The 12,182-nt window shown below is 30.5% G+C and overlaps 1 pseudogene; it reads left to right on the top strand.

The window, feature by feature from the left end:
• Positions 1-5,518: 5,518 nt before the first annotated feature.
• Positions 5,519-6,437, top strand: LOC147810131 (small subunit ribosomal RNA; annotated as a pseudogene; the record flags this gene model as incomplete).
• Between the last annotated feature and the right edge of the window lie 5,745 nt (positions 6,438-12,182).

Genomic DNA, 12,182 nt, shown 5'->3' with positions numbered 1-12,182 from the left:
ATTTTATGGTATTTCAAACTTAGTAATATTTTCAAACGGTTTTGACTTTGAAAAATTCAGAAGATTTTCGTACTTAGAAATAAAAAAAAAGCAAATTAAGCAATTAAAAGCACTTATGCAAAGAAACTCAAAAGATCTGTTAGACCAGACGTAAACACTTCAAATATCGTAACATTGTTGTCTAAAAACATTAGTTATTGACATTGTACTAATGAAGAAACTTTATAATATAAAACAATGTGTTTATTATCAAAATTGGTTTTAAAAGATGTATAATAATAGTTAAATTTTAAAATATTTTAATAAAAAATGTATATAATATAATGTATAAAAATATAATTTTTAATAATAGTTATATAATATAAATTTGATAATATAATTATATAATAATAATTTTGTGTTATTTTTTTTAATTATTTTAAATTATTTTAATATGAAATTTATATAATATGATAAATGTATATAAATAATATTTTTAATTATAATTATGTAATAATAATTTTTAGTTACATTTTTTTAAAATTAGTTTTAGAGTGTTTTTTTGTCAAAGTCCAATTTTTTCCGAAATTTTTCTAAGTCTCGAAAATTGTGGAAATTCTTCTAAGTCCGGCGACGGGAAGTCTGAGACGAAGCCCGAGCGAATCCGGAAAGGCCAATATGCGTTTGCTGTTCAAATTTAAATTTCCTCGACGAGAGGCCGGGGATGCGGATGTCGACAGCCACAGCCCGGGAGAAAAATTCTTCGCTTGGAAAATGAACTTTGTGCGGGAATTCAGAAGATTTTCGTACTAAGAAATATTTCATGGTATTTCAAACTTAGCAATATTTTCAAACGGTTTTGACTTTGAAAAATTCAGAAGATTTTCGTACTTAGAAATATTTCATGGTATTTCAAACTTAGTAATATTTTCAAACGGTTTTGACTTTGAAAAATTCAGAAGATTTTCGTACTTAGAAATATTTCATGGTATGTCAAACTTAGTAATATTTTCAAACGGTTTTGACTTTGAAAAATTCAGAAGATTTTCGTACTTAGAAATATTTCATGGTATTTCAAACATAGAAATATTTTCAAGCGGTATTGACTTTGAAAAATTCAGAAGATTTTCGTACTTAGACATATTTCATGGTATTTCAAACTTAGTAATATTTTCAAACGGTTTTGACTTTGAAAAATTCAGAAGATTTTCGTCCTTAGAAATATTTTATGGTATTTCAAACTTAGTAATAATTTCAAACTTTTTTGACTTTAAAAAATTCCGAAGATTTTCGTACTTAGAAATATTTCATGGTATTTCAAACTAAGTAATATTTTCAAACGGTTTTGACTTGGAAAAATTCAGAAGGTTTTCGTACTTAGAAATATTTTATGGTATTTCAAACTTAGTAATATTTTCAAACGGTTTTGACTTTGAAAAATTCAGAAGATTTTCGTCCTTAGAAATATTTTATGGTATTTTAAACTTAGTAATATTTTCAAACGGTTTTGACATTGAAAATTTCAGAAGATTTTCGTACTTAGAAATATTTTATGGTATTTCAAACTTAGTAATATTTTCAAACGGTATTGACTTTGAAAAATTCAGAAGATTTTCGTACTTAGAAATATTTCATGGTATTTCAAACTTAGTAATATTTTCAAACGGTTTTGACTTTGAATATTTCAGAAGATTTTCGTATTTCGAAATATTTCATGGTATTTCAAACTTAGTAATATTTTTAAACAGTTTTGATTTTGAAAAATTGAGAAGATTTTCGTACTTAGAAATATTTCATGGTATTTCAAACTTAGTAATATTTTCAAACGGTTTTGACATTGAAAAATTCAGAAGATTTTCGTACTTAGAAATATTTCATGGTATATCAAAATTAGTAATATTTTCAAACGGTTTTGACTTTGAAAAATTCAGAAGATTTTCGTAATTAGAAATATTTCATGGTATTTCATAATTAGTAATATTTTAAAACGGCTTTGACTTTAAAAAATTCAGAAGATTTTCGTACGTAGAAATATTTCATGGTATTTCAAACTTAGTAATATTTTCAAACGGTTTTCACTTTGAAAATTTCAGAAGATTTTCGTACTTAGAAATATTTCATGGTATTTGAACCTTAGTAATATTTTCAAACGGTTTTGACTTTGAAAAATTCAGAAGATTTTCGTACTTAGAAATATTTCATGGTATTTCAAATTTAGAAATATTTTCAAACGGTTTTGACTTATTCAGAAGATTTTCGTACTTAGAAATATTTCATGGTATTTCAAACTTAGTAATATTTTCAAACGGTTTTGATTTTGAAAAATTGAGAAGCTTTTCGTACTTAGAAATATTTCATGGTATTTCAAACTTAGTAATATTTTCAAACGGTATTGACTTTGAAAAATTCAGAAGATTTTCGTACTTAGAAATATTTCATGGTATTTCAAACTTAGTAATATTTTCAAACGGTTTTGACTTTGAATAATTCAGAAGATTTTCGTATTTCGAAATATTTCATGGTATTTCAAACTTAGTAATATTTTTAAACAGTTTTGATTTTGAAAAATTGAGAAGATTTTCGTACTTAGAAATATTTCATGGTATTTCAAACTTAGTAATATTTTCAAACGGTTTTGACTTTGAAAAATTCCGAAGATTTTCGTACTTAGAAATATTTCATGGTATTTCAAACTTAGTAATATTTTCAAACGGTTTTGACATTGAAAAGTTCAGAAGATTTTCGTACTTAGAAATATTTCATGGTATATCAAAATTAGTAATATTTTCAAACGGTTTTGACTTTGAAAAATTCAGAAGATTTTCGTACTTAGAAATATTTCATGGTATTTCATAATTAGTAATATTTTAAAACGGCTTTGACTTTAAAAAATTCAGAAGATTTTCGTACGTAGAAATATTTCATGGTATTTCAAACTTAGTAATATTTTCAAACGGTTTTCACTTTGAAAATTTCAGAAGATTTTCGTACTTAGAAATATTTCATGGTATTTGAACCTTAGTAATATTTTCAAACGGTTTTGACTTTGAAAAATTCAGAAGATTTTCGTACTTAGAAATATTTCATGGTATTTCAAATTTAGACATATTTTCAAACGGTTTTGACTTATTCAGAAGATTTTCGTACTTAGAAATATTTCATGGTATTTCAAACTTAGTAATATTTTCAAACGGTTTTGACTTTGAAAATTTCAGAAGATTTTCGTACTTAGAAATATTTTATGGTATTTCAAACTTAGTAATATTTTCAAACGGTTTTGACTTTGAAAAATTCAGAAGATTTTCGTACTTAGAAATTAAAAAAAAAGCAAAGTAAGCAATTACAAGCACTTATGCAAAGAAACTCGAAAGATCTGTTAGACCAGACGTAAACCCTTCAAATATCGTAACATTGTTGCCTAAAATCATTAGTTATTGACATTGTACTATTGAAGAAACTTTATAATATAAAACAATGTGTTTATTATCAAAATTAGTTTTAAAAGATGTATAATAATAGTTAAATTTTAAAATATTTTAATAAAAAATGTATATAATATAATGTATAAAAATATAATTTTTAGTTATATAATATAAATTTGATAATATAATTACATAATAATAATTTTGTGTTATTTTTTTTAATTTTTTTAAATTATTTTAATATGAAATTTATATAATATGATAAATGTATATAAATAATATTTTTAATTATAATTATGTAATAATAATTTTTAGTTACATTTTTTTAAAATTAGTTTTAGAGTGTTTTTTTGTCAAAGTCCAATTTTTTCCGAAATTTTTCTAAGTCTCGAAAATTGTGGAAATTCTTCTAAGTCCGGCGACGGGAAGTCTGAGACGAAGCCCGAGCGAGGCCGGAAAGGCCAATATGCGTTTGCCGTTCAAATTTAAATTTCCTCGACGAGAGGCCGGGGATGCGGATGTCGACAGCCACAGCCCGGGAGAAAAATTCTTCGCTTGGAAAATGAACTTTGTGCGGGAATTCAGAAGATTTTCGTACTTAGAAATATTTCATGGTATTTCAAACTTAGTAATATTTTCAAACGGTTTTGACTTTGAATAATTCAGAAGATTTTCGTATTTCGAAATATTTCATGGTATTTCAAACTTAGTAATATTTTTAAACTGTTTTGATTTTGAAAAATTGAGAAGATTTTCGTACTTAGAAATATTTCATGGTATTTCAAACTTAGTAATATTTTCAAACGGTTTTGACTTTGAAAAATTCCGAAGATTTTCGTACTTAGAAATATTTCATGGTATTTCAAACTTAGTAATATTTTCAAACGGTTTTCACTTTGAAAATTTCAGAAGATTTTCGTACTTAGAAATATTTCATGGTATTTGAACCTTAGTATTATTTTCAAACGGTTTTGACTTTGAAAAATTCAGAAGATTTTCGTAATAAAAAAAAAGCAAATTAAGCAATTAAAAGCACTTATGCAAAGATACTCGAAAGATCTGTTAGACCAGACGTAAACACTTCAAATATCGTAACATTGTTGCCTAAAAACATTAGTTATTGACATTGTACTAATGAAGAAACTTTATAATATAAAACAATGTGTTTATTATCAAAATTGGTTTTAAAAGATGCATAATAATATAATATAATGTATAAAAAATAATATAATGTATAATAAAATAATATAATATAATATAATGTATAAAAATATAATTTTTAATAATAGTTATATAATATAAATTTGATAATATAATTATATAATAATAATTTCATGTTATTTTTTTTTAATTATTTTAAATTATTTTAATATGAAATTTATATAATATGATAAATGTATATAAATAATATTTTTTATTATAATTATGTAATAATAATTTTTAGTTAAATTTTTTTTTAAATTAGTTTTAGAGTGTTTTTTTGTCAAAGTCCAATTTTTTCCGAAATTTTTCTAAGTCTCGAAAATTGTGGAAATTCTTCTAAGTCCGGCGACGGGAAGTCTGAGACGAAGCCCGAGCAAGGCCGGAAAGGCCGATATGCGTTTTCCGTTCAAATTTAAATTTCCTCGGCGAGAGGCCGGGGATGCGGACGTCGACGGCCACCGCCAGGGAGAAAAATCTTTCGCTTGGAACATGAACTTTGTGCGGGACTATACATGTGAGGCACAGTGAGCGTGTCTCAAGAAACGCAACGCTCTCGTCTCGACAAGGGCGAGGGCTCGCCTCACGGAAACAAAAGGTCTCGGCTTTTCAGCGAGTGGCTCGGACAGTAGTTTGTAGCCGCGTGGAGACTGAACAGTGATGGAAGCATTTACGAGGTTTTCTGCAGTTTGTTCCGGCGCGAGCACGACTCTCGACGGCAGAGCACTCTCGCGTCCAGGCGTTGACGCCAAGGGGGACGCAGTGAGTCTCGAACCGACTAGAGGAAGAAGGCTCTAGTTCGATCTGTGCGAACGGGGACCCGGCCGTCATGCCGGGTCCGGCGCCCTCGCCAGCCGGGGGCACCACTACCTCTGAGATTCGAAGCGCCGCTTCGAACGCTCGCTGAACGTGAAAGTAACCTGGTTGGTCCTGCCAGTAGTCATATGCTTGTATCAAAGAAGGAGGGAAAGTCTGCTGCGGCCGCAGCAGTAACTCCAGCTCCAAAAGCGTATATTGAAGTTGTTGCTGTTAAAAAGCTCATAGTTGGATCTTAGTTCAAGACGGGTGGTCCGCCCTCCGGTGGTCACTGCCAGTTCTGAGCATTGCCGCCGAAATTGTCCGATGATCTTTACCGGTTGTCGTTCGGTTTCGGCAATTTTACTTTGAAAAAATTAGAGTGCTCAAAGTATGCATGACGCATGAATAATGGTGCATGGAATAATGGAATAGGACCTCGGTTCTATTTTGTTGGTTTTCGGAACACGAGGTAATGATTAAGAGGGACAGACGGGGGCATTCGTATTGCGACGCTAGAGGTGAAATTCTTGGACCGTCGCAAGACGAACTACTGCGAAAGCATTTGCCAAGAATGTTTCCATTAATCAAGAACGAAAGTTAGAGGTTCGAAGGCGATCAAATACCGCCCTAGTTCTAACCATAAACGATGCCAGCCACCGATCCGGCTGTGTTCCTCAAATGACACGCCGGGCAGCTTCCGGGAAACCAAAGCTTTTTGGTTCCGGGGGAAGTATGGTTGCAAAGCTGAAACTTAAAGGAATTGACGGAAGGGCACTACTGGAGTAATGGTAAATATCTACCTTGAATGAGGAATTCCCAGTAAGCACGAGTCATCAGCTCGTGTTGAGTACGTCCCTGCCCTTTGTGCAAACCGCCCGTCGCAACATCCGATGGAATGATTTAGTGAGGTCCTCGGACTGGTGCTCGGACTGACCTCCGGGTCGAGCCGGCGTGCCGGAAAGTTGATCGAACTTGATCATTAAGAGGAAGTTAACGCGTAACAAGGTTTCCGTAGGTGAACCAGCGGAAGGACAATTGAAGATGGGTGCCAGTAGGCTCCGACATCGGCCTACGCCCGGGGATCCTTCTCTGGCGATCCCCGCCTCGACCGCAACTGTCAGTGCCGTGTGGGCGTGCCTGTTTCCCAGCCCTTCGACCTGGGGAAGAGGGAGGTCCTTTGCTGGGCTAGGCTTGAAGAGGGGGCTCGACCTGAGAGAGCTCCCCGCCCCGTTGGTGCCGATGCATTTTCCCCCTTCTCGGAGGAAAACTCTTGATTCGAAACTCTCGAACGCAAAACGACTCTAGTTGGCCGAAACGAAAGTACCACTCCGAGCAGTGGATCACTCGGCTCACGGGTCGGCTAAAAACGCAGAACATGTGGTTGGTCTAATGACCAGTGGTGCGAAGATCCCATCTGTGGGATAAGGACTGATAGCCCTAAGTCACCATCCCTTTTAGGCAATTAAAGATGGGTGCAAGTAGGCCCCGACTTCGGCCTACGCCCGGGGATCCTTTACTGGCGATCCCCGCCTCGACCGCAACTGTCAGTGCCGTGTGGGCGTGCCTGTTTCCCATCCCTTCGTCCTGGGGAAGAGGGAGGTCCTTCGCAGGGCTAGGCTTGAAGAGGGTGCTCGACCTGAGAGAGCTCCCCGCCCCGTTGGTGCCGACGCATTTTCCCCCTTCTCGGAGGAAAACTCTTGATTTGAAACTCTCGAACGCAAAAACGACACTAGTCTCTGAATGTGATTGGCGCATTGTGGATTCATTTGGAACACGTGGTTGGTAAATTTTTAGTACATGAGTGGGTCGAATGACCAATGGAGCGAAGATGCCATCTGTGGCATAATGACTGAACGCCCTCAGTCAGAATCCCTTTTAGTTAGTCATCAGGAGACCGTCGTGATTTTTTTTCATGTCTTATTTGATCGTGTGTGCGAATTTCTGAATTGTTTTTTTTTTCCTAAGTCTTCCGTTGATCGTGTGTGCGAATTTCACAATTTTTTTTTTCTTCATGTCTTTCCTTGATCGTGTGTGCGAATTTCTAAATTGTTTTTTTCTTTCATGTGTTTCGTTGAACGTGTGTGCGAATTTCCAATTTTTTTTCTTTCTTCCTAAGTCTTCCGTTGATCGTGTGTGCGAATTTCACAAATTTTTTTCTTCATGTCTTTCCTTGATCGTGTGTGCGAATTTCTAAATTTTTTTTTCTTTCATATGTTTCGTTGATCGTGTGTGCGAATTTCTCAATTTTTTTTTTCTTCATGTCTTATTTGATCGTGTGTGCGAATTTTTCAATTGTTTCTTTTTCTTTCTGTCTTTCCTTGATCGTGTGTGCGAGTTTCAAATTTTTTTTTCTTTCTTCCTAAGTCTTCCGTTGATCGTGTGTGCGAATTTCACAAATTTTTTTTCTTCATGTCTTTCCTTGATCGTGTGTGCGAATTTCTAAATTTTTTTTTCTTTCATATGTTTCGTTGATCGTGTGTGCGAATTTCTCAATTTTTTTTTCTTCATGTCTTATTTGATCGTGTGTGCGAATTTTTCAATTGTTTCTTTTTCTTTCTGTGTTTCCTTGATCGTGTTTTCGAATTTCAAATTTTTTTTTCTTTCTTCCTAAGTCTTCCGTTGATCGTGTGTGCGAATTTCACAAATTTTTTTTCTTCATGTCTTTCCTTGATCGTGTGTGCGAATTTCTAAATTTTTTTTTCTTTCATATGTTTCGTTGATCGTGTGTGCGAATTTCTCAATTTTTTTTTCTTCATGTCTTATTTGATCGTGTGTGCGAATTTTTCAATTGTTTCTTTTTCTTTCTGTGTTTCCTTGATCGTGTTTTCGAATTTCAAATTTTTTTTTCTTTCTTCCTGTCTTCCGTTGATCGTGTGTGCGAATTTCACAAATTTTTTTTCTTCATGTCTTTCCTTGATCGTGTGTGCGAATTTCTAAATTTTTTTTTTCTTTCTTCATAAGTCTTCCGTTGATCGTGTGTGCGAATTTCTAAATTTTTTTTTCTTTCTTCATAAGTCTTAAGTTGATCATGTGTGCGAATTTCACAAATTTTTTTTTTTCTTCATTTCTTTTGTTGATCGTGTGTGCGAATTTCTAAATTTCTTTATGTCTTCCGTTAATCGTGTGTGCGAATTTCACAACTGTTTTTTTGCTTCATGTCTTTTGATGATCGTGTGTTCGAATTTTTTTGACTTTGAAATATTTTCAAAATGTTTTGGACTTCGAAAAATTCTGAAGCTTTTTCCACTTAGAAATATTTCATGGTATTTCAAATTTAGTAATATTTTCAAACGGTTTTAACTTTGAGAAATTCAGAAGATTTTCGTACTTAGAAATATTTCACGGTATTTCAAACTTAGTAATATTTTCAAACGGTTTTGACTTTGAGAAATTCAGAAGATTTTCGTACTTAGAAATATTTCATGGTATTTCAAACTTAGTAATATTTTCAAACGGTTTTGACTTTGAAAAATACAGAAGATTTTCGTACTTAGAAATATTTCATGGTATTTCAAAGTTAGTACTATTTTCAAACGGTTTTGTCTTTGAAAAATTCAGAAGATTTTCGTACTTAGCAATATTTCATGGTATATCAAAATTAGTAATATTTTCAAACGGTTTTGACTTTGAAAAATTCAGAAGATTTTCGTACTTGGAAATATTTCATGGTATTTCAAAATTAGTAATATTTTCAAACGGCTTTGACTTTGAAAAATTCAGAAGATTTTCGTACTTAGAAATATTTCATGGTATTTCAAACTTAGTAATATTTTCAAACGGTTTTCACTTTGAAAATTTCAGAAGATTTTCGTACTTAGAAATATTTCATGGTATTTGAATCTTAGTATTATTTTCAAACGGTTTTGACTTTGAAAAATTCAGAAGATTTTCGTACTTAGAAATATTTCATGGTATTTCAAACTTAGAAATATTTTCAAACGGTTTTGACTTATTCAGAAGCTTTTCGTACTAAGAAATATTTCATGGTATTTCAGACTTAGTAATATTTTCAAACGGTTTTGACTTTGAAAAATTCAGAAGATTTTCGTACTTAGAAATATTTCATGGTATTTCAAACTTAGTAATATTTTCAAACGGTTTTCACTTTGAAAATTTCAGAAGATTTTCGTACTTAGAAATATTTCATGGTATTTGAACCTTAGTATTATTTTCAAACGGTTTTGACTTTGAAAAATTCAGAAGATTTTCGTACTTAGAAATATTTCATGGTATTTGAACCTTAGTAATATTTTCAAACGGTTTTGACTTTGAAAAATTCAGAAGATTTTCGTACTTAGAAATATTTCATGGTATTTCAAATTTAGAAATATTTTCAAACGGTTTTGACTTATTCAGAAGATTTTCGTACTTAGAAATATTTCATGGTATTTCAAACTTAGTAATATTTTCAAACGGTTTTGACGTTGAAAATTTCAGAAGATTTTCGTACTTAGAAATATTTCATGGTATATCAAAATTAGTAATATTTTCAAACGATTTTGACTTTGAAAAATTCAGAAGATTTTCGTACTTAGAAATATTTCATGGTATTTCATAATTAGTAATATTTTAAAACGGCTTTAACTTTAAAAAATTCAGAAGATTTTCGTACGTAGAAATATTTCATGGTATTTCAAACTTAGTAATATTTTCAAACGGTTTTCACTTTGAAAATTTCAGAAGATTTTCGTACTTAGAAATATTTCATGGTATTTGAACCTTAGTAATATTTTCAAACGGTTTTGACTTTGAAAAATTCAGAAGATTTTCGTACTTAGAAATATTTCATGGTATTTCAAATTTAGAAATATTTTCAAACGGTTTTGACTTATTCAGAAGATTTTCGTACTTAGAAATATTTCATGGTATTTCAAACTTAGTAATATTTTCAAACGGTTTTGACGTTGAAAATTTCAGAAGATTTTCGTACTTAGAAATATTTTATGGTATTTCAAACTTAGTAATATTTTCAAACGGTTTTGACTTTGAAAAATTCAGAAGATTTTCGTACTTAGAAATAAAAAAAAAAGCAAATTAAGCAATTACAAGCACTTATGCAAAGAAACTCGAAAGATATGTTAGACCAGACGTAAACCCTTCAAATATCGTAACATTGTTGCCTAAAATCATTAGTTATTGACATTGTACTATTGAAGAAACTTTATAATATAAAACAATGTGTTTATTATCAAAATTAGTTTTAAAAGATGTATAATAATAGTTAAATTTTAAAATATTTTAATAAAAAATGTATATAATATAATGTATAAAAATATAATTTTTAATAATAGTTATATAATATAAATTTGATAATATAATTATATAATAATAATTTTGTGTTATTTTTTTTTAATTATTTTAAATTATTTTAATATGAAATTTATATAATATGATAAATGTATATAAATAATATTTTTTATTATAATTATGTAATAATAATTTTTAGTTACATTTTTTTTAAATTAGTTTTAGAGTGTTTTTTTGTCAAAGTCCAATTTTTTCCGAAATTTTTCTAAGTCTCGAAAATTGTGGAAATTCTTCTAAGTCCGGCGACGGGAAGTCTGAGACGAAGCCCGAACGAGGCCGGAAAGGCCAATATGCGTTTGCCGTTCAAATTTAAATTTCCTCGACGAGAGGCCGGGGATGCGGATGTCGACGGCCACAGCCCGGGAGAAAAATTCTTCGCTTGGAAAATAAACTTTGTGCGGGAATTCAGAAGATTTTCGTACTTAGAAATATTTCATGGTATTTCAAACTTAGCAATATTTTCAAACGGTTTTGACTTTCAAAAATTCAGAAGATTTTCGTAGTTAGAAATATTTCATGGTATTTCAAACTTAGTAATATTTTCAAACGGTTTTGACTTTGAAAAATTCAGAAGATTTTCGTACTTAGAAATATTTCATGGTATGTCAAACTTAGTAATATTTTCAAACGGTTTTGACTTTGAAAAATTCAGAAGATTTTCGTACTTAGAAATATTTCAAGGTATTTCAAACTTAGTAATATTTTCAAACGGTTTTGACTTTGAAAAATTCAGAAGATTTTCGTACTTAGAAATATTTCATGGTATTTCAAACTTAGTAATATTTTCAAACGATTTTGACTTTGAAAATTTCAGAAGATTTTCGTACTTAGAAATATTTTATGGTATTTCAAACTTAGTAATATTTTCAAACGGTTTTGACTTTGAAAAATTCAGAAGATTTTCGTACTTAGAAATAAAAAAAAAGCAAATTAAGCAATTAAAAGCACTTATGCAAAGAAACTCAAAAGATCTGTTAGACCAGACGTAAACACTTCAAATATCGTAACATTGTTGTCTAAAAACATTAGTTATTGACATTGTACTAATGAAGAAACTTTATAATATAAAACAATGTGTTTATTATCAAAATTGGTTTTAAAAGATGTATAATAATAGTTAAATTTTAAAATATTTTAATAAAAAATGTATATAATATAATGTATAAAAATATAATTTTTAATAATAGTTATATAATATAAATTTGATAATATAATTATATAATAATAATTTTGTGTTATTTTTTTTAATTATTTTAAATTATTTTAATATGAAATTTATATAATATGATAAATGTATATAAATAATATTTTTAATTATAATTATGTAATAATAATTTTTAGTTACATTTTTTTAAAATTAGTTTTAGAGTGTTTTTTTGTCAAAGTCCAATTTTTTCCGAAATTTTTCTAAGTCTCGAAAATTGTGGAAATTCTTCTAAGTCCGGCGACGGGAAGTCTGAGACGAAGCCCGAGCGA

This window comes from Parasteatoda tepidariorum, chromosome 5 (assembly GCF_982258835.1).
Source record: "Parasteatoda tepidariorum strain Cologne lab strain chromosome 5, Ptep-v5.0, whole genome shotgun sequence".
NCBI lineage: Eukaryota > Metazoa > Arthropoda > Arachnida > Araneae > Theridiidae > Parasteatoda > Parasteatoda tepidariorum.
This window is presented reverse-complemented; position numbering and strand designations above follow the sequence as displayed.